The sequence below is a fragment of the Microcaecilia unicolor genome, chromosome 3 (genome assembly GCF_901765095.1).
Source record: "Microcaecilia unicolor chromosome 3, aMicUni1.1, whole genome shotgun sequence".
NCBI lineage: Eukaryota > Metazoa > Chordata > Amphibia > Gymnophiona > Siphonopidae > Microcaecilia > Microcaecilia unicolor.
This window is the reverse complement of record NC_044033.1, coordinates 261,087,609-261,109,417: the sequence shown is the minus strand read 5'-3', so window position 1 is coordinate 261,109,417 and position 21,809 is coordinate 261,087,609. Positions and strand designations below refer to the sequence as shown.

Below are 21,809 nucleotides of genomic sequence, written 5' to 3'. Positions count from 1 at the left end.
CGGATTAGCTTTGTCTAATCTGTGTTGGCATTGCACGATTCAAACTGGAGATTTATCTCCTCTTATTTTCTAATTCCTATTACTCTCTCTTATCTATCTAGGGGACCCTTTTACAAAGCAACGGTAAGCCCAATAAGGGCTTCCGCGTGCCATTATGGCGCTACCACTCGCCCAACGCAGGCGCCGGTGGCAGTTCCAGCTCTAGCGCATGCCGTTTCCCATACTAGGAAAAATAGGACACAATTTTCTAGCACAGCAGTTAACCGGCGGTAATCGGGCAGCGCCGTGCGCTACTCGGTTACTACTGTGTTAGTGTGGGAGCCCTTACTGCCACCTCAATGGGTGGAAGTAAGTGTTTCCCCTCACAGGGCCACACAGGAAGAGCAATCTTACCGCATGGCCATGGCGATTGTCAGCCTTTATTTATCCGCTGCAATAAAAAGGGCCACAGCACACCGCAAAAATGGCCCCTGCTGCTAGCGCAGGGCCCTTTGCTTACATCCTATGCTATTAAAATGTTTTATTGCATATTAGGTTGACAATATAATGTAGCATATTATGCCATACCTTCTATTTGATTATTTTTACTGAATTATCTATTGTCTCTGTTTGACTTATTCTTGCTGTACACTGCCTTTGAGTCAATTCTTTCAAAAAGTTTTTAAATACATCCTAATAAATAAAATAAAATAAATGTGAGCATTCATTATTCATTTCGTATTTACACATGTCTTTCTCAATTTTAGTTCAACGAGAAAGTAAATTATTGAACAATTACAAGTAGGGAATGCATGCAGAGAATGACTCAAAATTCTTTTGCACATCTGTGTGTGTTGAGAAAGATTAATAAAAGTATATCAAACTATTAGATACCACTTTTAACAGATTTCAAAGAATGTCTTTTACAGTTTAACCATAGGGCTCCACTGTAACATAGCCACAGGTATTACTAAGCTTCTCTACCACCAGTAGAAAGTACTAATAGTAATCATTAAGAAAGAAAGCTATATGGTTCAGTCACTAGGTTTCACAAGAAAGGTTACAACAAGGAAAATTAAATATACATACGAATTACTAAGAGGAAGCAAACCAGGCAAAGGAGTCTGGCACCACAATCTGGTTTCAGGCCCTCTTACAGTACTGAAACTGTTTTTACTATCCTCTTAGCCAACTTTAGAAAAGAACTAAGTACTGTCAACAAAATATTAATACTTCAGTTTGATATGTCTAGTGCCTTTGACACCGTTGACCATAATATTCTGCTAAATATCCTCAGCTATTATGGAATCTGTGGAGCTGTCCTGAATGGGTTTTCTGGCTTTTTCTAAGGTCTAGGTCATATCAAATCAAACAATCAGGTGTAATTTCTTCAAAATGGACTCCTGCTTGTGGAGTACCTCAAGGTTCTCCTCTGTCTCCTCTGTTCAATATTATTATGATCCCCTTAGAGTATCTACTAGAAATAAATGGTCTTTCGTCATTCATATATGCAGATGATATCACCATTTATATTCCATTCACTACAGAATTTTATGAAATAACGAACACGATCAAATTAGTCTTCAAATTAATGGAATCTTGGGCTTCTAATTTTAAATTAAAACTCAATACTGAAAAAATTAAGTTTTTAATAGCAACTAACACCACCCTATAAATCTTAAAACATTTTATAATTGAGAACATCATTTATCCCCTTGACTCATCAATGAAGATATTAGGTATCACGATCGATCAATTCCTTACCCTTCATGAGCAAATTTCTAAGGTGGTCTCAAGTGTCTTTAATTCACTTTGGAAACTAAAGAGAATAAAATCTTTTCACTAGATCAGTCTTTCGTACTTTGGTTCAATCCTTAGTACTAACTAAATTTGACTACTATAACTTCATTTATGCAGGAATTACAGGTGGTGTTCTCAAAAAATTACAAACTGCTCAAAATACCGCTGCCCATCTCATATGTAGATCACCTCGCTTTGCCAAAGCAACTCCTCTTCTATATAACCTACACTAGTTATCAAAAAAAGATAAAATATCTTTCAAGTTCTGTGTTTTGATTCACCAAATTCTATATGGTTCTGCTCCATCATACATAAACAGTCTCATTAAATTACCCCTACATAAGCCGTACCTTCATCCAGAGAATATCTCATTCTTCATGTCCCTATTTCCAAGAATATCTATATATATAAAAGGCACCACTGAAGCCTCCAGCCGGAAGTGTGAAGCGCCAGAGATATCCGGTTTCCCCATGAGTGAAGGAAAACAGCACAGCACGAAATCCCTCTCTCTGTAACAGTGAAGGACTCAGAGGGGGAGGGGAGAGAGATGCCCTCACTCTCTCTGTAACACAAACACAGAACAGCAGGAAACTTAACACTGAAGGACTGGACTCCAAGGGGGGAGGGAGAGAGGGCAGAGGGCAGGGACACACACTCCCACATGCACACTCTGAAGAAAACCTTGCTAGCCCCCGTTTCATTTGCATCAGAAACGGGGCTTTTTTACTAGTAATTTATAAAACAATTCAAAATGCCAGTTTCTCATATCAAGTTACCAAATTTGGAATTCTCTACTAAGATCGATTAAGTACACAGACTACCTGTCTTTTAGAAACCTACTGAAAACTCATTTTTTCAATTCAGCCTTTCAGATAAAGAATTCATTCACACAATTAATTTTCAGTTTTTTTCCCTCCCTGATCCTATCTAGCCCTAATCAATTGTACCTGTATCATTTTACCTTCACTTATTTATTAACATCATTATGGTTCAATCTTTTTCTGCACCTGGGTAATTAACCATATATGTTAATTCTGATTTATTAAGCCAATGTTATAGTATTGTATTTTTAACTATCTGTTTATTATGTATTATTTATTGCATTTGTATTCCACATTCCCCCACCTATTTGCAGGCCCAATGTGGCTTACATAGATTTGTTAACATTGTCATTTCATGATATCAGATACAGTTAGTAATGTTACAATGCATCTTTCATTTAGTTGTTTGATATGTAAACCACATTGAACCTAAGTCACTTTCAGGCTAATGCAGGGTAAAAATGTCATAAATAAACGAGCTCATGGATAATTCCATCCAATCAGCACATAGCTCCACCCCTTCATCTAATGTACTACAGTCTTGACAGTGACCCCAAATCATGGCATCAATGCTTGACTAGACAGCCAAGACTTTGCTAAGCATCAGCGTTATAGTTGGCCAGAGCAAAGGAAAATACCTTCAGGGACAGCAAAAGGATCTCAAATCAAAAAAGGTTGCCCCTCTCATCTTCTCCAACAAAGCATGAGTCAAATCTGGGATCACCAATTAATCTCTTCCAGTTGAGTGCAGCCATCGACCTTGCACATACTTTTCCAATTTATTACCCAAATACGTTGGGCTAACCATGTAATACTTTACTTCAATGTAATTGATGAAGTATAGAAAAGACATGGTCAAAGGGATGCAATCCTCTGATAAACCTAGCCACAGTATTTTGTAGAATCTGCAACCTTTTGAAAGATTTTTGTTGAAGATCTGAAATACTTTAATCTGCACTACAGCTACCAAATTTGGAAAAAACACCTGATCACCATGCATAAAGCAGCCCACAGAAACCACAGATTACATGATAGAGATAATAGCTATTCTTTGAGACATTACAATTCACTGTTGCTATATACTTTAGATCTAGACCATATGTGCTTTTCAATATTCAAGATTATTTTAATTATAGAACAATATACCCTGCACATTAGCCTTTATATAGTTTGAGTTAATAGCTTGCAAATGTTGCCTTTGGGATTGTGGAGGGTTTTTACAAGAATAATTACAGACCAGGAATATAATTAATAAAACAAAGTATGAGTTACTATTAAATTATTAAAACACTTAATAGTGTGCATAAATGTAGGCATCCAATTATAGAATTTCCCTTTAATATTGCTAGTGTCATAACCAGGAGAGCAATTGATCCCGGAATCTTGAACCAAACAAAGAACCTTTCCAGTAGGAGAGCAGCGTTTCCTGAAGAGCAGGAACCAAAAGGGGAAAGGAAAAACTGGGCTGGAGTAGATCTGGAGGGGACTATAGGTCCCAGGTACCTAAAAGCTCTTCCCATAAGAGGGGCAAAGAGGGCAGGAGCCATTGGGAGGCAGAACCTCCCTGGCAGCACAAACAGTATATAATGGCTCCAAGTAGGACCAGGGATGGAGAGCTCTTGGCTAGTTCTGAGAAGCTGGAGGAGCCCACCCCTATGGAAGCAGGAGACTGAGAACCCAGCTGCTGAGCCGCTGCTTGAAACTGAAGATATGGACTGCACAGATTTAGAAGCAGACCCTGAACCTCAAGGTATGGAAATATGAAGAAAACTGCAACAGGGATAACTTTGAAAACCTGAAAGCATTAAGGAAACCTGTCTGTTGTCTTGTCTAGTACCTGACAGCCAGGGGGTGAGGGGAAGTGATTACAGCTAGAGTTAAACTATCCCACAAGGAGGAGCTGTCAGGGGCTCTTGGACTTTTATCAAGCCCTGGGGGAGGGGGGTGTGTGCTTAACATTTTTCACCTTTAGCCTGCGAGCCAGACAACAGGGATGCAGTGCTCTGTTCCCTGAACACTTTTGCATATTTAATTGGGATTGACTAATCGATACCTTTAGATTGAAGTGTTTCAAAGTCAGCACAAACTGAAATCAAACATTACCTTAGTGCTAATCCCATAATGAAGAATGACTGTGCTGTTCCTTCACCATGAGTGTACAAATAAGTTAAAATAAGGATCCCTGAGTTTTCCTGAGCCCAGGAATAGCCATACTGGGTCAGACCCATTAGGTCTTCTGACAGTGGCCAATCCAGGTCACAAGTACCCAGCAGAAAGACAGATAGTAGCAACATTCCATGCTACCGATCCCAGGGCAAGCAGTGGCTTCCCCCATGTCTATCTCAACAGCAGGCTGCTGATCACAACCTACCTGCTACACTAGATAAGAGTATACCATCGTAAAACAGTTATAGTTCCTATAATCCAGCCTGCACAGACTGCATGTACAGATTGTTTTTTGAATTTCTTGAATTTATTAGAATTGCTAATCTTTTCCGAATCAAAGACCAAATTGTGTTACAAACACGTACAATAGTTATTTCCCTGCCTAAATGGACTATGTTTTATAAGACGCTTATTTATTAATGTGCATTGATACGTTATTTAACATAAGCTCTATTATTTTCAAAGGAGCTTGTTCACTAATGAAGTGGGTTATTTGCTATCAGTTAATTCAAGGAAATGTTGTTAATTTCCACTATTCACCACGAAGTCCTTTTCCACCCGGATTCTATATAGTGCGACCGGAGTTGCGCACATAATCAGGTTGCATTCTGATTTGCACATGCAAATTAATTAGCTTAACAAGCCAATCAGCACTGGCAATTATTGATTCTAATTGGCATTAACTCCAATTGGTATTAACTGGAATTTACACACATAATTTGCTAAGTGTATTCTGTAAAGTTCTGCGCATGAATTCTAAGATGCAGATGGAAAAGGAGGCATGGAATTTGTAGGTTATGGGTGTTTCTCTGCGCACTGACATAGAATACTCCTGCTCCATGCCTAACTTAGTTGCCGGCATCTACACCAAGTTTTACTTGGTGTAAATACATCTGACTAAATTTAGTTGCGTGGCCGGGTGCTAGGCCTATTATATAAACTGTGCCTAACTTTAGGCGTAGCTTATACAATATGCCTAGGTGTACTTTTTTCAGCGTCGATTTCTATGGTGACATATATGGAATCTAGTCCTCTAGACCAGTATCCTGCTTCTAACAGTGGCTAATCCAGGTCACAAGTACCTGACAGAATCACAAAGAGTAGCAAGATCCCATGCTGTGGCTTTCCCAGTATCTATCGTAAGACCATAAGAACAGCCATACTGGGCCAGACCAATGGTCCATCTAGTCCAGTATCTTGCTTTCCAACAGTGGCCAATCCAGGTCACAAGTACCTGGCAGAAACCCAAATTGTAGAACAATCCATGCTACCAATCCCAGAGTAAGCAGTGACTTCCCCATGTCTAATCTCAATATCAGACTATAGACGTTTCTTCCCACAACTTGTCCAAACCTTTTTAAAACCCAGATACGCTAACCGCTATTACCGCATCCTCTGGCAATGAGTTCCAGAGCTTAACTATTCTCTAAGTGAAAAAATATTTCCTCCTATTTGCTTTGAAAAGTATTTCCATGTAACTTCATTGAGTGCCCCCTAGACTTTGTACTATTTGAAAGAGGAAAACAAATATCAATTCACTTTTACCCATTCTACACCACTCAGGATTTTGTAGACCTCAATCATATTCCCCCTCAGCTGTCTCTTTTCCAAGCTGAAGAGCTCTAACCTCTTTAGCCTTTCCTCATATGAGAAGAATTTCCATCCCCTTTACATTTTGGTCACTCTTTGAACATTTCCTAATTCCACTTTTTTGAGAAACTGTGACCAGAACTGAACACAATACTCAAGGTGAGGTTGCACAATGGATCAATACAGAGGCATTATAATATTTGTTGTCTTAATTATCATCTATTTCCTATCAATTCCTAGCATCCAGTTTGCTTTTTGGTCGCTGCAGCACACTGGGCAGAAGATTACAGCGTATTCTCTACAATAAGACCTAGATCTTTTTCTTGGGTGCTGACTCCCATGGTAGACCTTACATCAGGTAACTATGATTCAGATTATTCTTCCCAATGTGCATCACTTTGTATTTGTCCACATTAAATTTTATCTGCCATTTGGATGCCCAGTCTTCCAATTTCTTAAGGACTTCCAGCAATCTTTCACAGTCTGCAGTATTTTAACGAATTTGAATAGTTTTGTGTGATCTGCAATCACCTCACTTGTTCTAATTTCCAGATCATTAATAAATATCTTATTTGCAGTTTATGGATTTTTCCTCCAGGAACTTGTACAAATCTTTTTAAAACCCATATAGGCTAACTGATTGTACTATATCCTCTAGCAATGACTTCCAGAGCTTAGCTATTCATTGAGTGTCCCTTAGTCTTTGTACTTTTGAAAAGAGTAAACGATGAATCCACATTTACCTGTTCTACTTCACTCAGGAGTTTGTAGACCTCTATAATAATTCCCCCTCCACCATATTTCCTTTACAAGCTGAAGAGCCCTAACCTGTTACGCGTAAGAGAGGCGTTCCATCCCCTTAAACATTTTGGTCTCCCTTTTTTGTATCTTTGCTAATTCAGCAATATCTTTCTGAGATGTGGAAACCAGCATTGCACACAATACTCAAGGTGAGGTCATATCATGGAATTCAACATTTACTTATTTCCGATCTGAAGAAGAAGGGTTACCTTTGACAGCTAATCGAAAAATGTATTGTTGGTCCAATAAAAAGATATCTTATTTTCTTTTCTATGTTTTGATTTATTTCTATTCAAAACCAAAATAAGCAGAGTAATACTGTCCATAGGGAAAAAGTCTCAACAAATGCGGCAATTATTTAAACTTGAAACCTATTGCACGCACAACAAGTCATCATAGACTGAAAAAAACCCCAATCAGCAAAATATCATTTTTTTAAAAAGATTTTTAAATGCTGTGTTAATAATCCAAAATGTTCTAATACAATGCTGTAACTTCATGCATCAGCAATCAAAACCAGCTTGCGAATAAACATGTCAAAAAGACCACTTATCTTGTTTGTGTGGTATAAATCCCAATCTGTTCCTGCTCGCGTTTGGAATCCGACGGTCCCGTTTCGAGATTCTTCTTCAGGGAACCATAACGCGGAACAAAGGGGAACTAATGACTACTACTACTACTACTACTTAGCATTTCTATAGCGCTACTAGGGTTACGCAGCGCTGTACAAGTTAAAACATGGGGAAGGACAGTCCCTGCTCAAGAGAGCTTACAATCTAAAGGTAACAAACTATGTAGTCAGTGTAGTCAGTGTATCATGAATGGGGAAGGTGGTTAGGCGCCAAAAGCAAGGGAGAAGAGATGGGTTTTGAGTAAGGACTTAAAGATGGGCAGGGAGGGCGCATGGCGTATGGGCTCGGGGAGTCTGTTCCAGGCATAAGGTGATGCGAGGCAGAAGGGACGGAGTCTGGAGTTAGCGGTGGTGGAGAAGGGTACAGATAGGAGTGATTTGTCCTGAGAGTGGAGGTTACGGGTGGGGACATAGGGGGAGAGGAGGGTAGAGAGGTAATGGGGGGCTGCAGATTCAGTGCATTTGAAGGTCATTAGGAGAAGCTTGAACTGAATACGGTAGTGAATCGGGAGCCAGTGAAGCGACTTGAGGAGAGGGGTGATATGAGAGTATCGGTTCACGTGGTAGATAAGACGTGCAGCGGAATTTTGGACAGATTGAAGGGGGGATAGGTGGCTAAGCGGGAGACCAGCAAGGAGAAGGTTGCAATAGTCAAGACGAGAGGTAACGAGTGAGTGGACGAGGGTTCGGGTGGTCTGTTCAGAGAGGAATGGGCGGATTTTGCTAATATTATAGAGGAAGAAGCGACAGGTCTCAGCTGTCTGCTGAATATGGGCAGAGAAGGAGAGGGAGGAGTCGAAAATGACTCCGAGATTGCAGGCTGACGAGACGGGGAGGATGAGGGCGTTGTCAACAGAGACAGAGAGTGGGGGAAGAGGAGAGGAGGGTTTGGGTGGGAAGACAAGGAGCTCAGTCTTTGCCATGTTCAGTTTCAGATGACGGTTGGACATCCAGGCGGCGATATCTGAGAGGCAGGCCGAGACTTTGGCCTGGGTTTCGACTGTGATGTCGGGAGTGGAGAGGTAGAGCTGGGTGTCATCGGCATAGAGATGGTACTGGAAACCATGTGATGAGATCAGTGAGCCCAGGGAAGAGGTGTATATTGAGAAAAGAAGCGGTCCAAGGACAGATCCTTGGGGAACCCCAACAGAGAGCGGGACGGGGGTGGAAGAAGAGCCATTAGAAAATACTCTGAAGGTGCGTTGGGAAAGATACGAGGAGAACCAGGAGAGGACGGGGCCCTGGAATCCAAATGAGGACAGTGTGTCAAGAAGTAAATTATGATTGACTGTGTCGAAGGCGGCAGATAAGTCGAGGAGGATAAGGATGGAGTAGTGACCTTTGGATTTGGCAAGGAACAGGTCATTGCAGACTTTGGAGGGAGCTGTTTCTGTTGAGTGTAGTGGGCGAAAGCCGGATTGAAGTGGATCAAGGATGGCCTGAGAGGAGAGGAAATCAAGGCAGCGGCTGTGGACAGCGCGTTCAAGTAATTTTGGAGAGGAAGGGTAGAAGGGAGATGGGGCGGTAATTGGAGGGACAGGTGGGGTCAAGTGATGGTTTTTTAAGAAGTGGAGTGACTACAGCGTGTTTGAAGGTGTCAGGGACAGTAGCAGTGGAGAGAGAGAAGTTGAGGATGTGACAGATTGAGGGGTTAACTGTAGGAGAGATGTTGGTAAGCAGATTGGTGGGAATGGGGTCAGAGGAACAGGTGGTGCACTTAGAGGAAGAAAGAAGGCGAGCAGTTTCCTCTTCGGTGATCTCAGGGAAGGAGGAGAAGGAGGACAGGTTAGGTTGGTTGAGGGAGTGGGTTAAGAAGTCACAGGGAGGAGAAGGCTTGGAGGTGAATTCAAGGTTTATCTTCTGTACTTTATCGCGGAAGTAGTCAGCTAATGTTTGAGGAGAGAGTGAGGGGGGGGGGTGGGAGCGGAGGGCACTTTAAGTAGGGAGTTGAGGGTTGCGAAGAGGCGACGAGGGTTGGAGCCAAGAGAATTGGTTAATTGAGAATAATATTCCTGTTTGGCAAGGAATAGGGAGGACTGGAAGGAGGATAGCATGAATTTGTAATGGGTGAATTCTGACAGGGTGCGAGATTTCCTCCAGAGTCGTTCAGCAGATCGGGTGCAGGAGCGAAGGTAACAGATGCATGGGGTTAACCAGGGCTGAGGATTAATGCGCTTAGTGGGGCGAGAGACAGATGGTGCTAGGGTATCCAGAGCAGTGGAGAGAATTTCATTGTAGGTAGAGACAGCCGTGTCGACAGATTCAGAAGACGAGATGGACGGGAAGAGATTGGAGATGTGAGAGGATAGGGTAGGGGGGTCGACAGCTTGGAGATTCCTGAAGGTAGTGGTTATAGTTGGGCGAGGTTGAGGGGGAGGGTGATGAAGTGTGAGGGTGATTAGGTGATGATCTGAGATAGGAAGGACTGAGGTGCAGAAATTAGAAGGTGAGCAGGAAGAGAAGAGAACGAGGTCGAGACAATGGCCATCACTGTGAGTAGGGGCGGTAGAGGATAGTCGGAGGTTAAAGGAGGATATCAGAGTGAGGAATTTAGAAGTGTAGGAGTTGGATTGGTTGTCAACGTGAATGCTAAAATCACCAAGAATGAGGGATGGAGATGCGGGATCAACAAAGACGGTGAGCCAGGCGTCGAAGTCAGTAAGGAATGAAGAGAGGGGCTTATCAGGGGGGCGGTAGATGACGGCAACTCTGAGTGGTAATGGGTGGAATAGTCGGATGGAGTGAGCTTCAAAGGACGAGAAGCAGTGAGACTATGGCACCATATAAAGTACACACTAGCAATATACTGTACCTCGGTCACATAAAAACAGATTAATATAACACAAATTAGAAATAGAAATATGTAGACAAAAGCCTAAACCGCTAACCCAAAGGAATCAGGCTCTGCTTGCACTGCAACACCAGAAAGAGCGAGAGAGAGAGAGAAATGAATTTCCTCCTGTACTAATTAAAAAAAACAAATATATCGGAGATGGATATTTCCTAAGTTGAGAGAAAATATCCAAGATCTACCATAGAAGAACAAGCAGAAAAAAAACTGTATAATCTTATCTCTTTTGGATTAGTTACACCTTTTTCATTTGCAACTCAGGGCAAATTACAATCAAGTACAGTAGCTATTTCCATTTTACTAGAGGACTTATAATCTGAGGAACCTATTTACTAACCCACAGCAAAATAGCACATTTGTGTGCCTATCTTACACAGGACCTTTTACTGCAGGTTCATCAACCTACCATACCTCAATATGGCATGCTAATAAATCCAGCAGTAAATCTGGTTTGTGTTGTTCCAGCTGGGAATATCTTGCATTCCTGGTCACAGTAATGGAAAGACAGTGGGTCTCAAGTTGGAAGCGCTCTTATTTGGCTGATACTGGCAGTACCGTGGGGTCTGGTGCTACCACTTTTACAGAGAGAGCGACAGGTGATTTCTCTTGTTCCCATTATTCACTAATGAAATCCTTAGTAGGGGCTGGGAGTGGAGGTCTATAAGAGATCAGAGGTGGATGGAGTCTTATCCAGGGGCTTATTTCAAAACAGATAATTGTGGTGGGGGACTTATGTTTTGTACCTGGCCTGACCCCTTCCAAAGAATTCCTGGGAGTACTGCCTCGCGTGCTAGTAAGACGATGCTCCTGAGAGCAGTTAACCCTTTGCAGGTGTTGCTTTCTTTCACTGAACACAGTTTGTGAAGATTATCACAAGCTACATTATTCATTTTGCATACTAATCTGTTACTCTGTATTTGCATTTTTTGCAGTTCATTATTATTTAACATGTGCTCCAATAAAAACATCCTGAATAAAGCTGCACTGTTAGTAATTGGTTATCAATTGTTGAATAAAAGCATAAAAAATGGAAGTGGAAGGCTCCATGATCAGAACAAGCTGGGTCAACACTAAAACCTCCTGAGGCATGAGAAAAGAATGTGACAGACATTAAACATCAGCCAAAGGCACGGCTCCAGAAAGTCTGTGGGAAAGAAAAGGGAGCAATAAGGGGAAACAGATGCAGCATCATGTTCTGCACATGATTAATTTGTGGTATTCAGAGACTTGCATGGAAAGAAAAAGGGTATATAAGACCAATGAGAAATTTGTGTATTAAGCATTCTGACTTCTTTGCCTGTACATTGCTTGTTTAAGCATTCTGATTTCTTTGCCTGTACATTGCTTGTTGGTCCAGATATGCTTCCTGTACAGCCCATTGATGCTATACAGTAAATTATAAACTAAGAGGGGAATAAAACATTTTATATTAAATGTAAAATTCGTCTAGCCTTTTCTTCAAAGTGGCGACCGCGGCAGGACTTATGCTGCACATGGAACGAAAGGGTGAGACGAATGACAAATTAAGTGTTTGTTGTTAATGAAAGTTTTACAGGATTTTGAGAGCAAGCGTTGTTTAAGCCTGACTTCTGTGCACCACTGACGTGGGAGTGATCAACCTACTGACGTGGACATACAGGTGACGACTCCTGGGCTTGCTTAAAAAGAAATAAGAAGATGCGTGAGTAATAGTGCACACTGACTTTTCTTTTTGTATATTTGTTTCCCTTTGTAGTTCTCTTTTTTGTATATATTTTTTGCTTAAGCACCCTAGTATATTTTTGTAGGTTGTGGTTATATCGGAGAAATTGTAATAGTCAGAATAAAATGGAAGGGAAAGGGGCAGATAAGAAAGAAAAGCCCTCTGTATACACTTTGTATTTAGATTTAGATAGTTCAAAAAAATGCACCCCTTTGCAGCACGTCATAGAATTATTCCCGTTAGACAAAAAACAGATTGAAAAAATACATGAGAAATGGGTCAAATATGATGCAAAAGATTCTTTTTTGAGCTGGTCTCAGTATGGATCGTTTGATCGCCCAAAATTATTATCTCTCCTGAGATACATACAAGAAAATAAAAATAAGCAGAAAAGTTTAGAGAAGCATCTTACAATTTGGAATTTATTTTCTGTAGCAGCAGATCTTTTTCATGCTGATGTAGATAGGATACAACAAGAGGCAGAAATGTATAAAAGAAATAATCCCCCGTCGTATGAATCTAGCAGGGACACGTTGTGCTCCCTAAGGGCGACTGATAAAATGAAGGAATCAAAGCCAAAGCGCCCTGTGCCATGCGCTGGGTATTCGGCTCTTTATGACCCCCCCAGTGATTCAGAAAGTGAAAAGGGAGGGGATGATAAGGATTGGGAATGGGGCAGGAATGAACAAAAAAGGGAACAAAAACGAGTCCAACAAAAAGAGAGAAAGATTAGGACCAATGCCCCGAATGTATATCCTGATGTGAAGGATATAATTACTTCTGAACAATATGATTTGGCCACACAATTTGAAATTGAGGGACGGCTTCAGCTATGTACCGAGCCACCCCCTGAACCTTCCCTTAAAATGGATCCTCAGACACCCACGTCTAAAATCAGGGAAACACCGCCCAAATTGACACCCAGACCGTCAAAGGCAATTTTTAAGGAAACCCATGTAGCTGCAGAACTTGTGAGACTGGATAAAGCGAATGCTACATACCTGTAGAAGGTATTCTCCGAGGACAGCAGGCTGATTGTTCTCACTGATGGGTGACGTCCACGGCAGCCCCTCCAATCGGAAACTTCACTAGCAAAGTCCTTTGCTAGCCCTCGCGCGCCCGCGCGCACCGCGCATGCGCGGCCGTCTTCCCGCCCGAAACCGGCTCGAGCCGGCCAGTCCAGTATGTAGCAAGACAATACACTTCAAGGGAAGACACAACTCCAAAGGGGAGGCGGGCGGGTTTGTGAGAACAATCAGCCTGCTGTCCTCGGAGAATACCTTCTACAGGTATGTAGCATTCGCTTTCTCCGAGGACAAGCAGGCTGCTTGTTCTCACTGATGGGGTATCCCTAGCCCCCAGGCTCACTCAAAACAACAACCATGGTCAATTGGGCCTCGCAACGGCGAGGACATAACTGAGATTGACCTAAAAAATTTACCAACTAACTGAGAGTGTAGCCTGGAACAGAACAAACAGGGCCCTCGGGGGGTGGAGTTGGATCCTAAAGCCCAAACAGGTTCTGAAGAACTGACTGCCCGAACCGACTGTCGCGTCGGGTATCCTGCTGCAGGCAGTAATGAGATGTGAATGTGTGGACAGATGACCACGTCGCAGCTTTGCAAATTTCCTCCATGGTGGCTGACTTCAAGTGGGCTACCGACGCTGCCATGGCTCTAACATTATGAGCCGTGACATGACCCTCAAGAGCCAGCCCAGCCTGGGCGTAAGTGAAGGAAATGCAATCTGCTAGCCAATTGGATATGGTGCGTTTCCCTACAGCCACTCCCCTCTTGTTGGGATCAAAAGAAACAAACAATTGGGCGGACTGTCTGTGGGGCTGTGTCCGCTCCAGATAGAAGGCCAATGCTCTCTTGCAGTCCAATGTGTGCAGCTGACGTTCAGCAGGGCAGGAATGAGGACGGGGAAAGAATGTTGGCAAGACAATTGACTGGTTCAGATGGAACTCCGACACAACCTTTGGCAGAAACTTAGGGTGAGTGCGGAGGACTACTCTGTTGTGATGAAATTTGGTGTAAGGGGCCTGGGCTACCAGGGCCTGAAGCTCACTGACTCTACGAGCCGAGGTAACTGCCACCAAGAAAATGACCTTCCAGGTCAAGTACTTCGGATGGCAGGAATTCAGTGGCTCGAAAGGAGGTTTCATCAGCTGGGTGAGAACGACATTGAGATCCCATGACACTGTAGGAGGCTTGACAGGGGGCTTTGACAAAAGCAAACCTCTCATGAAGCGAACAACTAAAGGCTGTCCTGAGATCGGCTTACCTTCCACTTGGTAATGGTATGCACTGATTGCACTAAGGTGAACCCTTACGGAGTTGGTCTTCAGACCAGACTCCGACAAGTGGAGAAGGTATTCAAGCAGGGTCTGTGTAGGACAAGAGCGAGGATCTAGGGCCTTGCTGTCACACCAGACGGCAAACCTCCTCCAATGAAAGAAGTAACTTCTCTTAGTGGAGTCTTTCCTGGAAGCAAGCAAGATGCGGGAGACACCCTCTGGCAGACCCAAAGAGGCAAAGTCTACGCCCTCAACATCCAGGCCGTGAGAGCCAGGGACTGGAGGTTGGGATGCAGCAGAGCCCCTTCGTCCTGCGTGATGAGGGTCGGAAAACACTCCAATCTCCACGGTTCTTCGGAGGATAACTCCAGAAGAAGAGGGAACCAGATCTGACGCGGCCAAAAGGGAGCAATCAGAATCATGGTGCCTCGGTCTTGCTTGAGTTTCAACAAAGTCTTCCCCACCAGAGGAATGGGAGGATAAGCATACAGCAGACCTTCCCCCCAATCCAGGAGGAAGGCATCCGACGCCAGTCTGCCGTGGGCCTGAAGCCTGGAACAGAACTGAGGGACCTTGTGGTTCACTTGAGATGCGAAGAGATCTACCAGGGGGGTGCCCCACGCCCGGAAGATCTGTCGCACCACACGGGAATTGAGCGACCACTCGTGAGGTTGCATAATCCTGCTCAACCTGTCGGCCAGACTGTTGTTTACCGCCTGCCAGATATGTGGCTTGGAGCACCATGCCTTGACGGCGAGCCCAGAGCCACATGCTGACGGCTTCCTGACACAGGGGGCGAGATCCGGTGCCCCCCTGCTTGTTGACATAGTACATGGCAACCTGATTGTCTGTCTGAATTTGGATAATTTGGTGGGACAGCCGATCTCTGAAAGCCTTCAGAGCGTTCCAGATCGCTCGCAACTCCAGAAGATTGATCTGTAGATCGCTTTCTTGGAGGGACCACCTTCCTTGGGTGTGAAGCCCATCGACATGAGCTCCCCATCCCAGGAGAGACGCATCCGTGGTCAGCACTTTTGAGGCTGAGGAATTTGGAAGGGACGTCCCAGAGTCAAATTGGAGCAAATCGTCCACCAATACAGGGATTCGAGAAAACTCGTGGACAGGTGGATCACGTCCTCTAGACCCCCGGCGGCCTGATACCACTGGGAGGCTAGGGTCCATTGAGCAGATCTCATGTGAAGGCGGGCCATGGGAGTCACATGAACTGTGGAAGCCATGTGGCCCAGCAATCTCAACATCTGCCGAGCTGTGATCTGCTGGGACGCTCGCACCCGCGAGACGAGGGACAACAAGTTGTTGGCCCTCGCCTCTGGGAGATAGGCGCGAGCCGTCCGAGAATCCAGCAGGGCTCCGATGAATTCGAGTTTCTGCACTGGGAGAAGATGGGACTTTGGGTAATTTATCACAAACCCCAGTAGCTCCAGGAGGCGAATAGTCATCTGCATGGACTGCAGGGCTCCTGCCTCGGATGTGTTCTTCACCAGCCAATCGTCGAGATATGGGAACACGTGCACCCCCAGCCTGCGAAGCGCCGCTGCTACCACAGCTAGGCACTTTGTGAACACCCTGGGCGCAGAGGCGAGCCCAAAGGGTAGCACACAGTACTGGAAGTGGCGTGCGCCCAGCTGAAATCGCAGATACTGTCTGTGAGCTGGCAGTATCGGGATGTGTGTGTAGGCATCCTTCAAGTCCAGAGAGCATAGCCAATCGTTTTGCTGAATCATGGGGAGAAGGGTGCCCAGGGAAAGCATCCTGAACTTTTCTTTTACGAGATATTTGTTCAGGGCCCTTAGGTCTAGGATGGGACGCATCCCCCCTGTTTTCTTTTCCACAAGGAAGTACCTGGAATAGAACCCCAGCCCTTCGTGCCCGGATGGCACGGGCTCGACCGCATTGGCGCTGAGAAGGGCGGAGAGTTCCTCTGCAAGTACCTGCTTGTGCTGGAAGCTGTAGGACTGAGCTCCCGGTGGACAATTTGGAAGTTGTGAGGCCAAATTGAGGGTGTATCCTTGCCGGACTATTTGGAGAACCCACTGATCGGAGGTTATAAGAGGCCACCTTTGGTGAAAAGCTTTCAACCTCCCTCCGACAGGCAGGTCGCCCGGCACTGACACTTGGATGTCGGCTATGCTCTGCTGGAGCCAGTCAAAAGCTCGCCCCTTGCTTTTGCTGGGGAGCCGCGGGGCCTTGCTGATTCGCACGCTGCTGACGAGAGCGAGCGCGCTGGGGCTTAGCCTGGGCCGCAGGCTGTCGGGAAGGAGGATTGTACCTACGCTTGCCAGAAGTATAGGGAACAGTCTTCCTTCCCCCGAAAAAATCGTCTACCTGTAGAGGTAGAAGCTGAAGGCTGCCGGCGGGCGAACTTGTCGAATGCGGTGTCCCGCTGGTGGAGAGACTCTACCACCTGCTCGACTTTTTCGCCAAAAATGTTATCCGCACGGCAAGGCAAGTCCGTAATCCGCTGCTGGACTCTATTCTCCAGGTCGGCGGCACGCAGCCATGAGAGCCTGCGCATCACCACACCTTGAGCAGCGGCCCTGGACGCAACATCAAAAGTGTCATAAACTCCTCTGGCCAGGAATTTTCTGCACGCCTTCAGCTGCCTGACCACCTCCTGAAAAGGCTTGGCTTGCTCAGGGGGAAGAGCATCAACCAAGCCCGCCAACTGCCGCACATTATTCCGCATGTGTATGCTCGTGTAGAGCTGGTAAGACTGGATCTTGGACACGAGCATAGAGGAATGGTAGGCCTTCCTCCCAAAGGAGTCTAAGGTTCTAGCGTCCTTGCCCGGGGGCGCCGAAGCATGTTCCCTAGAACTCTTAGCCTTCTTTAGGGCCAAATCCACAACTCCAGAGTCATGAGGCAACTGAGTGCGCATCAGCTCTGGGTCCCCATGGATCCGGTACTGGGACTCGATCTTCTTGGGAATGTGGGGATTAGTTAATGGTTTGGTCCAGTTCGCAAGCAATGTCTTCTTCAGGACATGGTGCAAGGGAACAGTGGACGCTTCCTTAGGTGGAGAAGGATAGTCCAGGAGCTCAAACATTTCAGCCCTGGGCTCATCCTCCACAACCACCGGGAAGGGGATGGCCGTAGACATCTCCCGGACAAAGGAGGCAAAAGACAGACTCTCGGGAGGAGAAAGCTGTCTCTCAGGAGAGGGAGTGGGATCAGACGGAAGACCCCCAGACTCCTCGTCAGAGAAATATCTGGGATCTTCCTCTTCCTCCCACGAGGCCTCACCCTCGGTGTCAGACACAAGTTCACGGACCTGTGTCTGCAACCTCGCCCTGCTCGACTCCGTGGAACCCCGTCCACGATGGGGGCGTCGAGAGGTAGACTCCCTCGCCCGCATCGGCGAAGCTCCCTCCGCCGACGTAGTCGGGGAGCCTTCCTGGGAGGTGGCCGCGGTCGGTACCGCACGCGGTACCGACGTCGGGACCTCAACCTGGGCGATGGGCCAGCCGGCGCCACGCTCGACGGTACCGGTGGCGCAAGCACCGCCGGTACCGGAGGGGTAGGGCGCAACAGCTCTCCCAGAATCTCTGGGAGAACGGCCCGGAGGCTCTCGTTTAGAGCGGCTGCAGAGAAAGGCTGAGAGGTCGATGCAGGCGTCGACGTCAGTACCTGTTCCGGGCGTGGAGGCTGTTCCGGGCTGTCCAGAGCGGAGCGCATCGACACCTCCTGAACAGAGGGTGAGCGGTCCTCTCGGTGCCGATGCCTGCTGGGTGCCGAATCCCTCGGCGACCCAGAGCTCTCGGTGCCGACACGGGGAGGAGACCGGTGTCGATGCTTCTTCGATTTCTTCCGAAGCATGTCACCGGAGCTCCCCGGCACCGACGAGGAGGACGTCGAATCCACCCGTCGCTTCCTCGGGGCCGAGACTGAAGAAGGTCGATCTCGGGGGGGCTGTACCGCAGGAGCCCTCAGGGTAGGCGGAGACCCACCCGAGGGCTCACCGCCACCAGCAGGGGAATGGACAGCCCTCACCTGCACTCCACCCGATGCACCACCGTCCGACGACATCAGCAGACGAGGTCCTGGTACCACCGACGTCGATGCAGCTATCCGATGTCTCGGCGCCGATGCAGAGGCCCGATGCCTCGATGCACTCGATGCAGGGGCGGCCGAGGAAGATGGTCTGGACGCTGACGACGTCGATGCACTCGAAGATCCCGGTGCCGATGCCGACGAAGAGCCCGAGAACAACACGTTCCACTGGGCTAGTCTCGCTACCTGAGTCCGCCTTTGAAGCAGGGAACACAGACTGCAGTTCTGAGGGCGGTGCTCGGCCCCCAGACACTGAAGACACGACGAGTGTCGATCAGTGAGCGAGATAACCCGGGCGCACTGGGTGCACTTCTTGAAGCCGCTGGAAGGCTTCGATGTCATGGGCGGAAAAATCACGCCGGCGAAATCAAAAGCCGAAATGGCGAAATTCGAAGCACCAAATTTAGAGGGAGAAAAAATCTCGACCGAGGCCGAAAAAAGGCCTACCCCGACGACGAAAGAAAACTTACCGGGGCAAAAAAGCTGGAAGTACGGGGAGGATTTACACGAAACCCGGCGGGGGGTTTCCGGAGCACTTCCCGACTAGGACAAAGCTTTCCCGAAGGAAAAAAACACGTTCAAACAAATTGGACGCGCGAGGTCGACTTTCCGGGGCTCGACACGGCGAAAACACGACCGTACCGAGTGCGGACAACAGAAGACTGGCCGGCTCGAGCCGGTTTCGGGCGGGAAGACGGCCGCGCATGCGCGGTGCGCGCGGGCGCGCGAGGGCTAGCAAAGGACTTTGCTAGTGAAGTTTCCGATTGGAGGGGCTGCCGTGGACGTCACCCATCAGTGAGAACAAGCAGCCTGCTTGTCCTCGGAGAAAACTAAATATGGGGAAGAATGGTGGGGAGTTATTAAGAACCTGTTGGAAGTTAAAAACCTCCTTTTTCCCTGTGATAAGGGAGGACCTACCTCACATGAGGACGTACAGAATTTGGCAAAAGTAATAAATAAATATTGCCCCAAGGCGGGAAGCCTGGACTTTATTAAAGCAGGGCTGGAGTACTGGGACAATTGGTTTTACAAAATAAAACAGGCTGAAGAAGAGGTGGAAGAGGAAGGTAAACAGGAGATTTGCGGCGCTTTAGATAGTAGTGCTTTACACATGCCAGTTATGACGCGCTTAGACGCGGCTGGCAATCGAATACGTCATTACAAGCCATACACTCCCGTAGATGTTACAACTTTAGTTGCAAAAATTCCCAGTATAGTGAAGGGAGCCCGTATGTGGTTAGATGGAATAGAACAGGCAACAGCAGGAACTCAATTAACTATTGGGGATTTTAAAGCTCTGTGTGCAGCATCAGGAGTCAGTATACCTCAGCTTGCGGTACAATGCGGGTATCAGCGTTTGATGTCACACACAGCAGATGGAGATGTATATGTAGGAGATATCAAGGCTGCTCTTTCTGCAGCTCTGCATGTGATGTATCCAACCCCGATTGATTTTTCAGCCATAACGGCAAATAAATGGGACCCTAAAACTGATTTTTCGGCGCATTTGACAAAATGTATAAATTTGTATAAGGCTCAAACAGGGCAAGATGCGGATGTGGACCATAATGTAGCAGTATTTTTACACCTATTCATGTCCACACTGCCTGATAATATGCGTAAGAATTTAGATGCTGTCATTGCCCTGTCCTCAAAGCCGTGGCCAGAAATAAGAGAGACATTGATGCATTTTAGCAATGTGCATCGTAAAATGATAGAGACCTCTCAGAAAGAACATACTAAATTAACTTCTAAGTTAATGACTATGCAGTTAAAGGATTTGGAAAACAAGGAACAGGATAGAAACAAAAAACAAGAAACAATTGCGACGCCCTCTGCTCCACCTCCACAGGTTATTTACTATGTACAACCGGGATATAGCCGGCCGTACCAACCAAGGGGACGAGGCATGGTTAGAGGAAGGGGTAGAGGTCGAGGGATGCAAGGATCAGGACCATCACCTAATAGGAGGGCACATGTACAATGTTGGGGATGTCAGCAATATGGTCACTATGCCTCAGAATGTTATCAGAATACAGGAATGCCCCAAGTACAAATGCAGACGCAGCAAGGGTTGATGCCCCAAGTAGTAGGGATGCCTGTGAGTGCCCCGCAGACTGCAATACAGCAGCCGGCGACGCAATCACAGGGACCAGGAGCGGCAGTACAGGGACTGGGCACTGTGAATGCCTTTCCAACTTGGCAGAATACTCCAGACCAATGCTATTGACTGGAAGCGGACCCGTGTCAGGAAGAGGGAAAGATTTTCAGGTTAGACACAAGGGAGCCCTTTATTACATTGACAATTGGAAAATATGGAACTCCTGTGAGATTTTTGATAGATACAGGGGCGAGTACCTCTGTGTTATGTGCAAAACCACAGGGAGTTAAGCTTTCAAATCAGTATAGAACAACAGTGGGATTTACGGGGATAGAACAAAGAAAAAGGCTAACGGAACCGACTCTGGTGCGCCTGGAATGCCAACCGCACGGTTCAAGGGAGGTTGTGGTACCCTTCTTAGTGGCACCTGATTGCCCAGTAAATTTGTGTGGTAGAGACTTGTTGTCTCGATTAGGACTGTGTTTAGATTTTGGAGATAAAGAAATACCAAGTTTGCTCACCATGGTCCAACAGTTGAATAATGAAAATAAAGTAAGGGTTATGGAAGAATTACCGCAACATATTTGGAGTACAAGTGAGTCACCATATGGACTAGCCGTAAATGCAAAACCCCATAAGATAGAATTAATAGAAGGGGCACAGGGGCCGAAGCAAGACCCTTACCCCATACGACCTAAATTAGTATCCAAAACCCTGGAACACATTGGTAAATTATTGAAATGTGGTATTATTGAACCTTCAGTATCCCCGTACAATACCCCATTGTTTCCGGTCCCGAAAGGGGAAAACAATGTAAGGATAGTACATGATTTAAGAGAGCTAAATGAGGTTACAAAAAATCAATTTCCAATTTGTGCAAACCCCGCTACCCTTTTGCACACCCAGAATATGCGTACAATACTGTCATTGATTTGTCTAATGCATTCTTTTCAATACCTCTTCATCCAGAGTCTAGGGATTTGACGTCATTTATAGT

The 21,809-nt window shown here is 46.0% G+C and overlaps 1 protein-coding gene across 1 annotated transcript in view; it reads right to left on the bottom strand.

Moving 5' to 3' along the window:
• The window catches only part of STXBP5 (syntaxin binding protein 5), a 789,999-nt gene that overhangs the window by 428,380 nt on the left and 339,810 nt on the right, over positions 1-21,809 (bottom strand). The gene's annotated exons all lie outside the window — the stretch shown is intronic.